General features: G+C 45.6%; 1 non-coding gene across 1 annotated transcript; it reads right to left on the bottom strand.

Moving 5' to 3' along the window:
- Positions 1 to 1,509: 1,509 nt before the first annotated feature.
- Positions 1,510 to 1,625, bottom strand: LOC111721929. The gene has a single exon (XR_002770912.1). It is a non-coding gene; the product is annotated as a U5 spliceosomal RNA (small nuclear RNA).
- Positions 1,626 to 15,500: the final 13,875 nt, after the last annotated feature.

Genomic DNA, 15,500 nt, shown 5'->3' with positions numbered 1-15,500 from the left:
GGCTAGTTTTTCATTTTTTAGTAGAGATAGTCTCACTCTTGGTTAGGCTGGTTCTCCAACTCCTGAGCTCAGGCAATCCACCCACCTCAGCCTCCCAGAGTGCTAGGATTACAGGCCTGAGGACTTCACCCAGCCTAAAGTTCAAATGTATAACATTAAATTCATCCACACAAACATTTGAAATCAGAGATAAACCTGAATTTTTTATTTATTTTTTTTTCAAGACAAGAGTCTCACTCTGTCGCCCTAGGTAGAGTGCCCTGGGGTCACAGATCACAACAACCTCAAACTCTTGGGGATAAGTGATTCTCTTCCCTCAGCCTCGGAAGTAGCTGGGACTACAGGCCCCCACCACAATGCTCGGCTAGACATTTTCTATCTTTTATCCATCTCATCCTTGACTCCTCTGGTTGAACAGGAGAAAATTATTTCACTCAGTTTTAAACAGTTTGCTTAAAACAGTACGAATAGGGAATAGGAAATGTGTTTCACAGCTGCATAAATAATATCAAACCACAGACCCTATCCATTTAAGAGGCAAGGTTTACCTTAATAGAAGATGGAGCTAAATGGCCACCGAGATGGCCAAGCACGGTAGCTCACAACCGTAATCTTAGCACTCTGGGAAACCAAGGCAGGTGGATCGCCTGAGCTCAGGGGTTAGAGACCAGCCTGAGCAAGAATTAGGTCTCGTCCCTAAAAATAGCCGGGCATTGTGGCGGGCGCCCGTAGTTCCAGCTACTCGAGAGGCTGAGGCAAGAGAATCACTTGAGCCCAAGAGTTTGAGGTCGCTGTGAACTATGACGCCAGACTCCACCGAGGGCGACAAAGTGAGACTCTCTCAAAAAAGATAGAGCTGGCTCGGTGCCTGTGGCTCAAGCGGCTAGGCTCCAGCCACATACACCTGAGCTGGCCTGGTTCGAATCCAGCCCGGCCCGCCAAACAACGAGGGCTACAACCAAAAAATAGCCAGGCGTTGTGGTGGGCGCCTGTGGTCCCAGCTACTCGGGAGGCGGAGGCAGGAGAATTGCTTGAGCCCAGGGTTGCTGTGAGCTGTGATAGCACAAAGCTCTACCCAGGGTGCAGCTGGAGGCTCTGTCTCCAAAAAAAAAAAAAAAAAAAAAAAAGTGACAAATACCTATCGTTAGACTTTGCCTTGAGAATGACTGGGACAGTTTTTGGTACTCTTATTTGTGTAGTTAACCCTAGGCAACATATTGGTGCGTACTTCCAACAGGCCATCAAGTGGGCAGGGTTACTTACAACATCCCGTAAAGTTGAACTCCCGAAACCAGTGAGAACCTGTTGCTGTACCCTATAACTGTCAATGTTAAAAGTACTATTGTCAATATTAAAAGCAATATGTGGCAAGCACCAAAAAGTAAACGTAATTACCTTGCAACAAACTGTAATAAGAACTATGAGAAAAAAGCTACTGAAAACTTCCACTTACAGTTGCAGAACCAACCCTATCCACAACCAATACCTTATTTTTAAACAATTGTGTGTAGTCTTGCAATAGCAAGACCTCAAAAAATTAGTTTAAGACTCGGAATTGTTTCTCTCCACGGAAATCTTTAGTAAAAGGCGAAAGATTTATACGATTTGAAGAGAAACCAGAGTATAACTCACGTATCCGCGCACACAATGCTCGGGTAACTGTAACTACTAGTACAGCAATGTTAACTATTTACACAAAGCAGCTAGAGCATTCTGATTTCATCTCAGATAAGTCTGTTCAAGAGATTTCATTTTTAGAAAAAATAAAGAAGGAAAAAATAAAAGGAGGAATTCATTCGGCTTAAAACAGAAAATACCCGCGTGCAATGCATTGTGGGTATGTAAAATATGACGTGAAGTCCCCACCCTCCAGCTTCCGGAAATACCCTAAATAAGTAGGTTTATTTTTTTTTTGGCGGCCGCGGGAAGGCAGAATGCATAGAAGGAATAATACAAACCTAGTCCAACTAGAAAGTCTGCCTTTGGTTTGGGGGCGGGGGCTTGTTGCTGTTGTTTGTTTGTTTTCCTAGAACCAGGGTCTCTACAACTTGATACTCCCGGGCTCAAGAGTTTCTCCTGCCTCGACCTCTACGGCCCAGCTAATCGGCCTGCCTTCTTTGTTTTATAATTGATACTCCAAGTAAAAATTCTCTTGAACTTTAAGAAAAAGGGTTTGAGACCAGGCGGGAGCAGTGGTTCACACCTGTAATCCTATCAATCTGAGAAGCTCACGCAGGAAGACCCCTAGAGCTCAAAAGTTCCAGACTGGTCTGAGCAAGAACAAGACCTAGACGCTACAAAAAATAGAAAAAATAAAATTAGCTGGGCATTGTGGCAGGAGCCTGTAGTCCCACCTACTCTGGAGGGTGAGGCAGGAGAATTGCTTGAACCCAGGAGTTTGAGGTTGCTGTGAGCTAGGCTGACACCAGGGCACTCTAGTCTGGGTATCAGAGTGAGTGAGACTCTGTCTCAAAAAAATAAAAAAATAGAATTGCCTTCATATAGTCATTCAACAGAAATGTATTGAGCACTGGTTGTATCAATAGCGACCTTAAGAGACGGGCATGTGTGATGAGTGCTGAAGGTATGATCAGTGACACAGGGCCCAAGCATTTAGGGATCCAAAGAAGGGTAGTGATGTCATTATAGGCAAGAAGATCATAACCAGTGTGAACCTGAGTGGTAAGAAGGTAGCTGGCTAAGTGTCAGGGACCCCATTTTGATGGAACTTCCTTGCCAAGCTAAGAACTTGGGTTTACCTTAAGGGCAATGAGAAGCCATTGCAAACCGCTTTTTTTTTTTTTTTTTTTTTGAGACAGAGTCTCCCTTTGTCACCCTCTGTGCCATAGTGTCATATCTCATAGCAACTTTCAACTCCTGAGATCAGTGATCCTCTTGCCTCATCCTCCCAAGTAGCTGGGACAATAGGCACCCACCACAATGCCCAGCTAGTTTTTAGAGATGGAGTCTTGCTCTTGCTCAGGCTCATCTCAAACTCATGACCTCAAACAGTCCACCCACCTCAGCCTTCCAGAGTGCTGGGATTACAGGCATGAGCCATGGTACCCAGCCTGAAAAACTTTAAAGGAGAATAATATGATCAAATCCGTGTTTTAAACCATCATCAGCATCACTTACTTATGGGTAAATTTTATCATCTTTCCAAAAATATTTTATAGGTTGAAATCCTAACTCCTAGTACTTCACTTTGCCGCCCTTGGTAGAGCCTCACTTTGTCACCCTTGGTAGAGTACTATGACATCATAGCTCACAGCAACCTCAAGCTCTTGGGCTTAAGTGATTCTCTTGCCTCAGCCTCCCAAGTAGCTGGGACTACATGCGTCCACCACAATGCCCTGTTATTTTTAGAGATGAGGTCTCTTGCTCAGGCTGTAACTCAGAAAATGACTTTATTTGGAAACAGGGTCATTGCAGATGTAATATGCTTTTTTTAGAGACAGAGTCTCACTTTATTGCCGTCAGTAGAGTGCTGTCACGTCACAGGTCACAGCAACCTCCAACTCTTGGGCTTAGGCAATTCTCTTGCTTCAGCCTCCCGAGTAGCTGAGTCTACGGGCGCCCGCCACAACGCCCAGCTATTTTTTGTTGCAGTTTGGCTGGGGCTGGGTTCGAACCTGTCACCCTCAGTATATGGGGCCGGCGCCCTACCCACTGAGCCACAGGCACTGCCCTGTAGATGTAATATGTTAAGATGAAGGCTCTAGAACTGTGAAAATAAGTTTGTTGTTGAAGTCACCTAGTGTTGCGTTGGGGTTTCACAAGAGACAGACAGCATCACTACAGGTGCAGTCTCACATCTGGAATTATTATAGTGAAAGAGAGAGACTACCTCTCTGGTGGAAGTAACAAAGCTTTATTGTTCAAGACCACCTTTTATAGTTGGCTGGTCACGTACACATTATTAATTAACAAGCAAAGCATTCATACTATTTTCTAAAGTTAGTTCAACCTTCAAAAAGACACAAAGTTTGAAACCTAGAGACAGCTGCAAAAGGGAGTTTGTCTAAAGACTTGAGATTACCAAGAGGGGAGTAAAACCTTTGAAGTTACACTATACACTCATTATAGAAAGCAGATTTATGGCTTCTGTCTCTGGCAATCTGGAGGCCTACGTTTTCATAGTTTTCGGATAAGAGTTCACTTATCAACCCCTAGGCTGTGTCTCTGCAGAAAGGTTTTTAACCCTTTCTTTGCAGGCTTAACAGCCACATGGCCAGAGTCACTGGAGATGGGTTTTTATGCCCTAATCCCCAGGCCCTGTTCCATGCTGACCAGGGATACTGGGTCATCAACAGAGTTGCCTTCCACAGAAGTCTGTCCACCTGCCTCTGGAGCTTAAAGGGAGAACATAGTTTGTGAAGGAGCACACAGCTGTGGGATTTTACCCCACAACCTAGTTTGTAGTAGTTTTTTTTGTTTGTTTTGAGACAGTCTCATTTTGTCACCTTAGGTAGAGTGTTGTGGCATCATAGCTCACAGCAACCTTAAACTCCTGGGCTCAAGCAATTCTCTTGCTTCAGCCTCCTGAGTAGCTGGGACTACAGGCGCCTGCCACAATCCCTGGCTATTTTTTATTTTATTTTATTTTATTTTGAGACAGAGTTTCACCATGTCACCCTCAGTAGAGTACCATGGTGTCACAGATCACAGCAACCTCAAACTCTTGGGTGTAAGTGATTCTCTTGCCTCAGCCTCCCAAGTAGCTGGGACCAGAAGTGCCAGCCACAAAACCCAGCTATTTTTGTTGTTGTTGCAGTTGTCATTGTTGTTTTAGCTGGTCTGGGCCTGGTTCAAACCCACCAGCCTCAGTGTCTATAGCCAGCGCCCTATCCACTGAGCTATGGGCACAGCCCATGCCTGGCTATTTTTAGAGATAGGGTCTTGGTCTTGCTCTTGCTCTTGCTCAGGCTGGTCTTGAACCCGTGAACTCAGGCAATCTACCCATCTCGTTTTCCCAGAGTGCTTAGGATTACAGGTTAGTTTGTGGTACTTTGTTAAGAGGTAGCCCTAGCAGGCTCAGCGCCTGTGGCTCAAGTGGCTAAGGCATCAGCCACATACACCTAAGATGGCGAGTTTGAATCCAGCCTGGGCCCGCCAAACAACAATGACGGCTGCAACCAAAAAATAGCTGGGTGTTGTGGCGGGCGCCTGTGGTCCCAGCTACTTGGGACGCTGAGGCAGAAGAATCGCTTGAGCCCAGGAGTTGGAGGTTGCTGTGAGCTGTGATGCCACGGCACTCTACCCAGGGAAACAGCTTGAGGCTGTGTCTCAAAAAAAAAAAAAAAGGTAGCCGTAGAAAATACATCTATGACATCTGACTTCTTAGAAATGCAGATTTTCAGCTCCATTCCAGACCAGATGAATCAGAAACTCTGGGAATAGGATTTGACAATCTGAGTCCTCTGGGTATTTTGAAACAGGCTAAGCTGAGAACCACTGGATAGCCATTCTAACTCAAGTATGGAAGTTGTATCAACAGCAAGAAGTTTGGGAGATGGCTCGGTGCCTGTGGCTCAAGTGGCTAAGGCGCCAGCCACATATACCTAAGGTGGCGGGTTCGAATCCAGCCCGGGCCCGCCAAACAACAATGATGGCTGCAACCAAAAAATAGCCAGGCATTGTGGCGGGCGCCTGTAGTCCCAGCTACTTGAGAGGCTGAGGCAGGAAACTCGCTTAAGCCCAGAAGTTGGAGTGAGCATCAGCCACGGCATTCTACCTAGGGCGACAGCTTGAGACTCTGTCTCAAAAAAAAAAAAAAAAGAAGAAGAAGTTTGGGAGATAATTTAGGAAACTGAGCCGTAAAGCCAGAGAGAAATAGGTGGTGGCCTGAACCAGGGGATGGCCTCGATTGCCCAAAAAAAGTGCATCAAATCAAATGCAAAGAGGAAAAAAAGCCTAGGATAGATCTTAGAGAACGGCAACAGAAAGAAGAGGTGCAGCAGGAGGAGCATCTGAAGAACAGGAAGGCAGGAAAGAAACTGGCACAGAAACTGAGGGTGGAAAAGAAGTTTCAAGAAGGGAGGGGCCGCTGCAAAGGTCATTGTATTTAGCAACAGGGCAGTCGCTGGGGACCTTGCCAGAGCTGTTTTGATGAGTTGGGGATGATGGCGGCCCACCTGCAGGGAGCTGGGGAGGTAGGGAGTGGGAGGGAAAACTTACAAGTGGAAGATAGAGGCATCACTTTTGAAAATTTTGACTCGAGGCTGGGCATGGTGGCTCATGCTCATAATCCTAGCAGTCCGGGAGGTGGAGATGGGAGGATATCTTGAGCTTAGGAGTTCAAGACCAGCACAAGCAAGAGTGAGACCTTATCTCTACCAAAAATTAAAAAAGAAAAAGAGCGGAGCTTTGTGGCTGTCATCCCAACTACTAGGAGACTGAAGCAAGAGGATCACTTGAACCCAGGAGTTTGAGGTTGCTATGAGGTAGGCTGACACCATGGCACTCTAGCCTGGGCAACACAATGAAACTCTGTCTCAGAAAAAAAAAAAAAAATTGACTCTGAAAATTAAAGAGAAACTCTAGCCGGAGGTGAGACTAAAGACAACCTTTTTGTTTTTTTCATTAATATTAAAAGGGTGTTAAACATGTTTAAATGCTGATCAGAAAGAGCCATTGGGGCTCAGAAAACGATACCCCAAAGTGAAGGCCTCAGAAGCAATGTCTCTCCCTTACCTTCTTTTGCCCTCCTGTCTCTCAGCCTCATTCTCCCCAGGCCTAGCCATAGAAATCGGAACCCCTCATCCCCAAAGTTAGCAACAAAACCTAAAAATATTACTCTACCACTCCTCCTATGTAAGAACTTTCCATAAATTCTTCTAAGTTTCTACTGAACTTGTATGATTACAGGTCATAAAACCCCCATTCCAGAGAGGGTCCTGCACCACATGGAAGGAGGGGAATGCTGCAGAGAGGCCAAGAAGAATCTGCCCCCCCACAGGTCTATTACTATTAGGTCATACCCTTTCCATCCCATCACATTCCTACATGGCTGGCACTGCTTCATCGAATCCAAGCATAAAATCAGAAAGCTTCTCCTATATCTTTGGCCCTTCATTTTGAAGGTTACCATGTCACATAAAAATACAATTAACTATGGGCACCTGTGGCTCAAAGGAGTAAGGTGCCAGCCCATATACCGGTGGTGAGTTCAAATCTGACCCCTGGCCAAAAAACTGCAAAAAAAAAATACAATTAAATAAATTTCTTATGCTTTTCTCCTTTGCTATACACAGTGGGTGTCCACTATGACTCTTCAGATGATGAAGAAAGGAATTACCCCCTTTCCACTGTTACAAAGCCAACACAGAGGGCAAAAGTGAAGATCCTCCCCAGAGGAAATAAACAACACATCAAAGTAGGGAGCAGGTAATGGCAAGGGTGGTGGATGGTGGTCCACCTTAGGTAAGAAGGACCCTGACTTGAACTGACTGATGGGAGGAGAAAGAGGTCATCACTCCCCCTGACTGGTATCTCTTGTGGAGCTGGTCCTCCCTTCCAGCATTCCCCTGAGTTCCTCCTTCATTTGCCCTCTTCCTTCAACCTCCTCACTCAACAAAGCCCCAACTCCCATCTGCCCTGTGGCAGCTGAACTGTCTAGAAAAGTCATACAACTCATCCAAACCCCAATAGTATGTGGCATGTCTCTGGCTGGCTCCATTTCCCACTACAAAAGAACTGATTTTCTACCTTCTGCTTTCATTTAATGTTTGTTTTTTGAGACAGAGTCTCACTATGTCACCCTCGGTAGAGTGCTGTGGTGTCACAGCTCACAGCAACCTCAAACGCTTGGGCTTAAGTGATTCTCTTGTCTCAGCCTCCCAAGTAGCTGGGACTATAGACACCTGCCACAACGCCCAGCTGTTTTTTGGTTGCAGTTGTTGTTTAGCAGGCCAGGGCCAGGCTCAAACCCACCAGCCTCAGTGTATGTGGCCAGTGCCCTACTCCCTGAGCTATGGGTGCCAAGCCTACCTTCTGCTCTCATTAAAACCACAACTCCTCCCTAACTCTCACTGTTCACTGGTGACCCCATGATAGACCTCTTTGAAAAAGCATAAGGCATCTTTGTCATCTTCTCACCCCAAACCTACCAGCCAGACAACATCTGCCCCTTCCTCTGTCCTCCTCCCATCAAAAGCAGCCCCCTCCACCAGTGGTTATTGGGCAGGTAAAATTGCCCTCTAGGCTGACTGATGCCCCTCCTTGTTTGACCCCAGCTCCTGTATTTTGTTAATTTATCTCTGGACCCTGTACTACCTGGGCTTCTTTCCCCAGGTCATCCTCTTTCCCCTACTTCTGGCTCAGGCTCTCTTCAATAGCCCAGTACTGAATCTCTCACCATTCATTCCTGCCAAGATTGCATCTTGGCAAGTGCTCCACTTATATACACTTCCTCTGTATATTCTCACTTCAGGATGGAATCATCATTGCCGTTTTATAGATGAGGAAACTGAGGCGCTAAGGGGCATAAGAAGCAGCTGTAATCCTAAGTACTCTGGGAGGCCAAGACAGGTGGATCTCCTGAGCTTAGGAGTTCAGGACCAGCCTAGCAAGAGTGGCGCTTTTCTGTAGTCCCAGCTACTCAGGAGGCTGAGGCAAGAGAATTGTTCAAGCCCAAGAGTTCAAGGTTGCTGTGAGCTATGATGCCACTGCACTCAACGTAGGCGACAGAGTAAGATTCTGTCGCCAAAAACTTAAAAAAAAAAAAGAAAAAAGAAAAAAGGAAGGACTTCATTATTTGAGGAAATTTAGTAGGACTTATCTGTAACTACCTTGGCTTGGGGCTTTGGGGAGAGAAAATATTTGATTATCATTTTGATTCTTTTATTAGCTACGCATCTATTCAGGTATACTGTTTTTTCTTGTGCCAGTTTTGGTATTTTATATTTTTCTAGAAATGTATTCATTTTGTCTAGGTTTTCAAATTTATTGGTATAAATTGTTCATTAATTTAAAAACAATCCTCCCCGGCTAAGGCGCCAGCTACATACACCTAAGGTGGCGGGTTCGAATCCCCAGCCCAGACCCGCCAAACAACAATGACGGCTGCAACCAAAAAATAGCCGGGCGTTGTGGCGGGCGCCTGTGGTCCCAGCTACTTGGAAGGCGGAGGCAGGAGACTTGCTTGAGCCCAGGAGTTGGAGGTTGCTGTGAGCTGTAATGCCACGGCACTCTACCCAGGGGGACAGCTTGAGGCTCTGTCTCAAAAAAAAAAAAAAAGTCCTCCCCTTTTTCACTTCTGTATTTTGTTAATTTGCATGTTCTTTATCACTCTCACCAGCTTTATCTTTTTTTATTTGTTCGTTTTTTGTTTTGAAACTGCAGCTTCAAACTTCTGGGCACAAGTGATCTTCCTGCCTCAACTCCCAAGTAGCTGAGAGTTGAGGCAGGAAGTGCCTCACAGGTGTGCACCGCCACACCCAACTAATTTTTTTGGTTTTATTAATTTTCCTATTTTTTTTGTAAAGACAGTGTTGTTCTTGCTCAGGCTGGTCTCATACTCCTGGCCCCAAGCAATCCCTCTTTCAACCTCCCAAAGTGCTTAGGACTATAGGCTTCAGCCACTTCATCCAACCTTAAAGTCTTTTTTTTTTTTGGCCAGGGCTGGGTTTGAACCCGCCACTCTCAGTATATGGGGCCAATGTCCTACTCCTTGAACTGCAAGTACTGCCCCCAACCTTAAGGTCGTTTTAAAATCTCTTCTGAGCTGGGCATGGTGGCTCATGCCTGTAATCTTAGCACTTTAGGAGGCCAAGGCCGTTGTATTTCTTGAGCTCACAAGTTTGAGAACAACCTGAGCAAGGGTGAGACCCCATCTCTACTAAAACATAGAAAAACTAGCCGGGTGTGTGGGCATCTATAGTCTCAGCTACTCAGGAGGCTGAGACAGGAGGATCGCTTAAGCCCAAGAGTTTGAGGTTGCTGCGAGCTGTGACACCATAGCACTCTATTCAGAGCGACAGAGACTCTGTCTCAAAAATAAATAAATAAATAAAAATAGGCCAGGCTGGATGGCTTACACCTATAATCCCAGAACTCTGGAGGCTGAGGCAGGTGGATTCCTTGAGCTCAGGAGTTTGGAGAGCAGCATGAGCAAGAGCAAGACCCAGTCTCTAAAAATAGCCAGGTGTTGTGGCGGGTGCCTGTTGTCCCAGCTACTGGGGAGGCTGAGAAGTTCACTTGAGAAGTTTCAGGTTGCTGTGAGCTATGGCACTCTACCCAGGGCAACAGAATAAGACTCTCGTAAAAAAAACAAACCAAAAAAAACCCCTCTCCTGTACTGATGTCTACCTTTATTTTTTCTCTTCCTTTGTTTGAATCTCAATGTGTAGCTCTTTCCAAAATTACTGAACACAGTTATCATTTAGAAATATTTTCAGGAGGTGGTGCCTGTGTCTCACTGGAGTAGGGCACCGGCTTCATATACCGAAGGTGGCAGGTTCAAACCCGGTCCCAGTCAAAAACTGCAGGTAAAAAGAAAAAAGAAATATTTTCAGCTAAATATTTCCAGTTAAATATGAAAAAGGTAGCTTAAACAAATAGGTGGGCTTTGTTTTGTTTTGGTTTACCCAACAAGTATAGATATAGAAATTAAAAAAGAAAAAAGAATATGGATATAGGTGGAGGTGCTTGCAAGCAAGTTCCACTACCAAACCAAAAAGGGCCCTCTTTGGCTCTTTCTGTTTTTCTACTTGGCTGTCCTGAGCGTGTTGGCTTTTAACCTGATGACTATCACTTACCTCATGATCACAAGGTGGCTGTCACAACTCCAGAAAGAACGTCCAAGTCCAAGACAAGAAAAAAAGGATGACACAACGAACACATCCTCTATATATTCCCTTTGATAAGAAAACACCATATCTTGCCCACAAGTACCTCAGGTGCTTCTGCCTGTATCTCATTGGCTACAACTGTCCCATGGTCAGCTCTCACTGCGTAGGGGGTCAGGGAAAGCAAGTACAGTATGATAAAGCTTTCTGTTCTCTGATGTGGACATGAAGGAAGAAGGGGGCTGGGAATGGCTGCTGGATTAGTCAACAGTGTGTGTCACAAGCAATTGGCTCATTTGTTTTCAATCTTGTTTCCTTTATCCATTCCTGATGCCTTTTGGATGAATCCTCACCCAGATCCCATTGCTCACCATTTCATTTCGGCTGTAAACATTCTGCTAGTCAATGCATGTATGGATTTCAACTATTACATTTTATTTTTATATTTTTTAATCTTTTTGTAGAGACAGAGTCTCACTTTATCACCCCTGATAGAGTGCTGTGGTGTCACACAGCTCACAGCAACCTCCAGCTCCTGGGCTTAGGCGATTCTCCTGCCTCAGCCTCCCGAGTAGCTGGGACCACAGGTGCCCGCCACAACACCTGGCTATTTTTTGTTGCAGTTTGGCTGGGGTCAGGTTTGACCCACCACCCTCAGTACATGGGGCTGGCGCTCTACCCACTGAGCCTCAGGCGCCACCCACAATTATTATGTTTTTCGAAGACCATGTTTCCAACTGATTGCTCTTGCTGTTCTTGCCTTATGTTAACAATATCCTCCCTTATCTTTGGAAGATACTTATCATGCTTATTTCAAATTCTTTTTTTTTTTTTTTTGAGACAGAGCCTCAAGCTATCCCCCTGGGTAGAGTGCCGTGGCATCACAACTCACAGCAACCTCGAACTCCTGGGCTCAAGCGAGTCTCCTGCCTCAGCCTCCCAAGTAGCTGGGACCACAGATGTCCACCACAACGTCCAGCTATTTTTTGGTTGCAGCCGTCATTGTTGTTTGGTGGGCCCAGGCTGGATTTGAACCTGCCAGCTCTGGTGTATGTGGCTGGCGCCTTAGCCACTTGAGCCACAGGCACCAAGCCGCTTATTTCAAATTCTGTCATCTAATCCATTAATTCTAATATTAGTTTCTCAGTTTGTTGTTTCTCTGTTACTGAAAATTTGTTGACCTTTGAGTTCATATCACTTTGTGGGAGGAGGAGCAATAAGGTTTCAGGTCCACTGGGTTGGCCTAACCTAGCCAGGCAGCAATGGTGCTGCTGGTCTTCTGCCTCACAGTAGAATAATAACCCACCCAGAGACTTAAGGGATTAGAGGAAGGTGCGGAGGGGCAATGGTGAACACAACTACAAATCTCTCCTGCTAGGGATGGTACTCACTCCTATAATCTCAGCACTCTGGGAGGCCAAGGCAGCAAGGCAGGAGGATCACTTGAGCCTGAGTTTGAGGCTGCAGTGAGCAATCCTGCCACTTCTCTCCGCTCTCACTCAGTCGCCCCCACATCAAAGTACCTGGCTCTCATCTGCTCTGGTTGCACTACGCTTTCCCATACCTGCCTTCCAACCACCTTCTGTCTTCTCATACTTTCTCAGTGTTTACCTTAGTCTCTCTTCATTTCTTTTTCTTCTTCACTGTTGTTGCTGTTAAGTGGAAAATCTCCAGCAAACGAACGTTGAGCACAATGGGCCCCTTCCCCATCTTGCAGCAATTAAGCAACTACAATCTTTTTTTTTTTTTTTTTTTTTTGAGACAGAGCCTCAAGCTGTCCCCCTGGGTAGAGTGCTGTGGCATCATGCTCACAGCAACGTCCAACTCCTGGGCTCAAGCAAGTCTCTTGCCTCCGCCTCCCAAGTAGCTGGGACCACAGGCGCCCACCACAACGCCCGGCTATTTTTTTGATTGCAGCCGTCATTGTTGTTTGGCGGGTCCGGGCTGGGGATTCGAACCCGCCACCTTAGGTGTATGTGGCTGGCGCCTTAGCCGGTTGAGCTATAGGCGCTGAGCCAGCAACTACAATCTTCAACTCACCTCTCACCTGTGGCCTATTGGATTTTTTTTTTTTTTTGCAGTTTTTGGCTGGGGCTAGTTTGAACCTGCCACCTCTGGTATATGGGGCCAGTGCCCTACTCCTTTGATCCACAGGTGCCGCCCCTGGATTTTTTTTTTTTTTTGAAAAAGGGTCTTGTTCTGTTGTCCAGGCCAGAATGCAGTGGCATGAGCTGAGTTTACGCAGCCTTGAACTACTGGGCTCATGCAATCCTCCTGCCTCAGGCTCCCAAGTAGCTGAGACTATTAGTGTGCACCACCACACTTAATTTTTAGGGATTCTGTAGAGACAGAGGTCTCGCTATGTTGCCCAAGCTAGTCTCAAACTCCTAGCTTCGAGCAATCCTACCTTCTTAACCTTCCAAAGTGCTGGGATTACAGGCAGGAGCCACTGCACCTAGATTATTTTAAAATGAATCTCAAGCCAGGGGTAGTGGTTCACACCTGTATTCCTAGCATTCTGGGAGGCTGAGATAGGTGGATTGCCTGAGCTCAGGAGTTTGAGACTAGCCTGAGCAAGAGTGAGATTCCTGTCTCTAATAAAAATAGAATAACTAGCTGGGCTTTGTGTCAAGCACCTGTAGTCCCAGCTACTCAGGAGTCTGAGAGAGGAGGATTGCTTGAGCCCAAGAGTTTGAGGTTGCTGTGAGCTGTGATGCCACAGCACTCGACCGAGGGCTACAAAGTGAGACTATGTCTCAAAAAAAAAATCCCCAATTATTCTCAATTTTTAAAGATTATGATCCAGTCAAGACTCATGCTTTGCATTTGGTTGTTGTTTGCATTTTCTTTTAATTGAGAATAGTTTTTTTTTTTTTTGTTTGTTTGTTTTTGTAGAGACAGAGTTTCACTTTATCGCCCTCGGTAGAGTCACACAGCTCACAGCAACCTCCAACTCCTGGGCTCAGGCGATTCTCCTGCCTCACCCACTCAGGCAGCTGAGACTACCAGCGCCCACCACAATGCCAGGCTATTTTTTTGTTGTTGTTGCAGTTTGGCCAGGGCTGAGTTTGAACCCACCACCCTCAGTGTTTGGGGCCAGCGCCCTACCAGCTGAGCCACAGGCACCACCCCTTGAGAATAGTTTTTGTACTACTTTTTTCCCCTTGATATTTACTTTTTGTAAAGAGATCTGGCCACAAGTCTTCCAGAGTTCTCGGTTCTCTTAATTTGTCTGAATGTTTCTGACAGTATCTTTAAATTTATTCCTCTCTCCCCCATAACTCCTAGAAATAGGAAATTAAGTCCACAGGCTAGTTTGGAGTCAGGTTACACATTTTGGGCAATATTATCTTTTGGATGATGCTGTGTACTTCCTTTCAGGTGTCAACCTAAATGACAGCAAGCTCTCTAAAAAAAATTATATTTACTTGGGATTGAACATTGCATTGTGGGGGCAGCGCTGGCCCCAGCCAGACTACAACAACAACAACAAAATAGCCAGGCATTGTGGCAGGTGCCTGTAGTCCCAGCTACTCCAGAGGCTGAGGCAAGAGAATTGCCTAAGCCCAAGAGCTGGAGGTTGCTGTGAGCTGCGACACTACAGCACTTTACCAAGGGTGACAAAGTGAGATTCTGTCTCAAAAGAAAAAAAAAAAACAACTGGCTCAGTGCCTGGGCTCAAGCGGCTAAGGCGCCAGCCACATACACTTGAGTTGGTGGGTTTGAATCCAGCCTGGGCCTGCCAAACAACAAAATAGCCAGTCATTGTGGCGGGTGCCTGTAGTCCCAGCAACTTGGGAGGCAGAGGCAGAAGAATCGCTTAAGCCCAAAGTTGGAGGTTGCTGTGAGCTATGATGCCACAGCACTCTACCTAGGGCAACAGCTTGAGGCTCTGTCTCAAAATAAATAAATAAATTAATTAATTAAATTAAATTAAAAAATGAACATTGCATTGGGAATATGGTGGGCTTATCTAGGGAAGTAAAGGAAGACAAGAGTTTTTAAAGGAAAAATGAGTTAATTACCTAAGTTGTGAAGCAGTTATCCTTGGCTACATGGATTCATAACAACAGTGAATCAGCCCAAAGTTGGACAGGAAGTTGATAGGCAGATATCCTTGCAGAAGCATTTTTTTGTGTAAGGTTGTTGTAGCCTTTATGCAAGTTTGTGATTTTTGCAGAATTATTGTGATTGTTCTTGTTATCAGGAATATGCGCATGAGAACCTTCCCTTTATGGCCTTCCATAGTTCCGTCTGTCAGAATTTGACACAAGCAACTCCATTTTGATTCTGACAACTTTCACACAAGAGACACATAATGTCAGGACATCCCATTATCAGTGATGCTACAATCCTGTAATTGCTAATGCAAATAACCTGTGATGCAAGATCCAGCTCTATGTAAACATCCTGTACACAGTAACCTTTCACCTAGTACCTACTGAATCATTTATTTCATTAGAAACTGTAGTAAAGTTCCACTGAATTTTTAATTTCTGTGGCTGTATTCCACCACCCCTTTTTTTGGAGACAAGAGTCTCACTCTGTCACCAGCCTAGAGTGCAGCACAGTGGCATCAGCCTAGCCCTCAGCAACCTCAAACTCCTGGGCTCATGTGACCTCCTGACTCAGCTTCCTGAGTAGCTGGGACTACAGAAACCCATCACTACTCCCCCTGCTAATTTTTGTAGTACAGACCGCCTGTATTTC

This window comes from Otolemur garnettii, unplaced genomic scaffold (genome assembly GCF_000181295.1).
Source record: "Otolemur garnettii isolate 467f Iridium unplaced genomic scaffold, OtoGar3 scaffold00202, whole genome shotgun sequence".
Taxonomy (NCBI): domain Eukaryota; kingdom Metazoa; phylum Chordata; class Mammalia; order Primates; family Galagidae; genus Otolemur; species Otolemur garnettii.
This window is presented reverse-complemented; position numbering and strand designations above follow the sequence as displayed.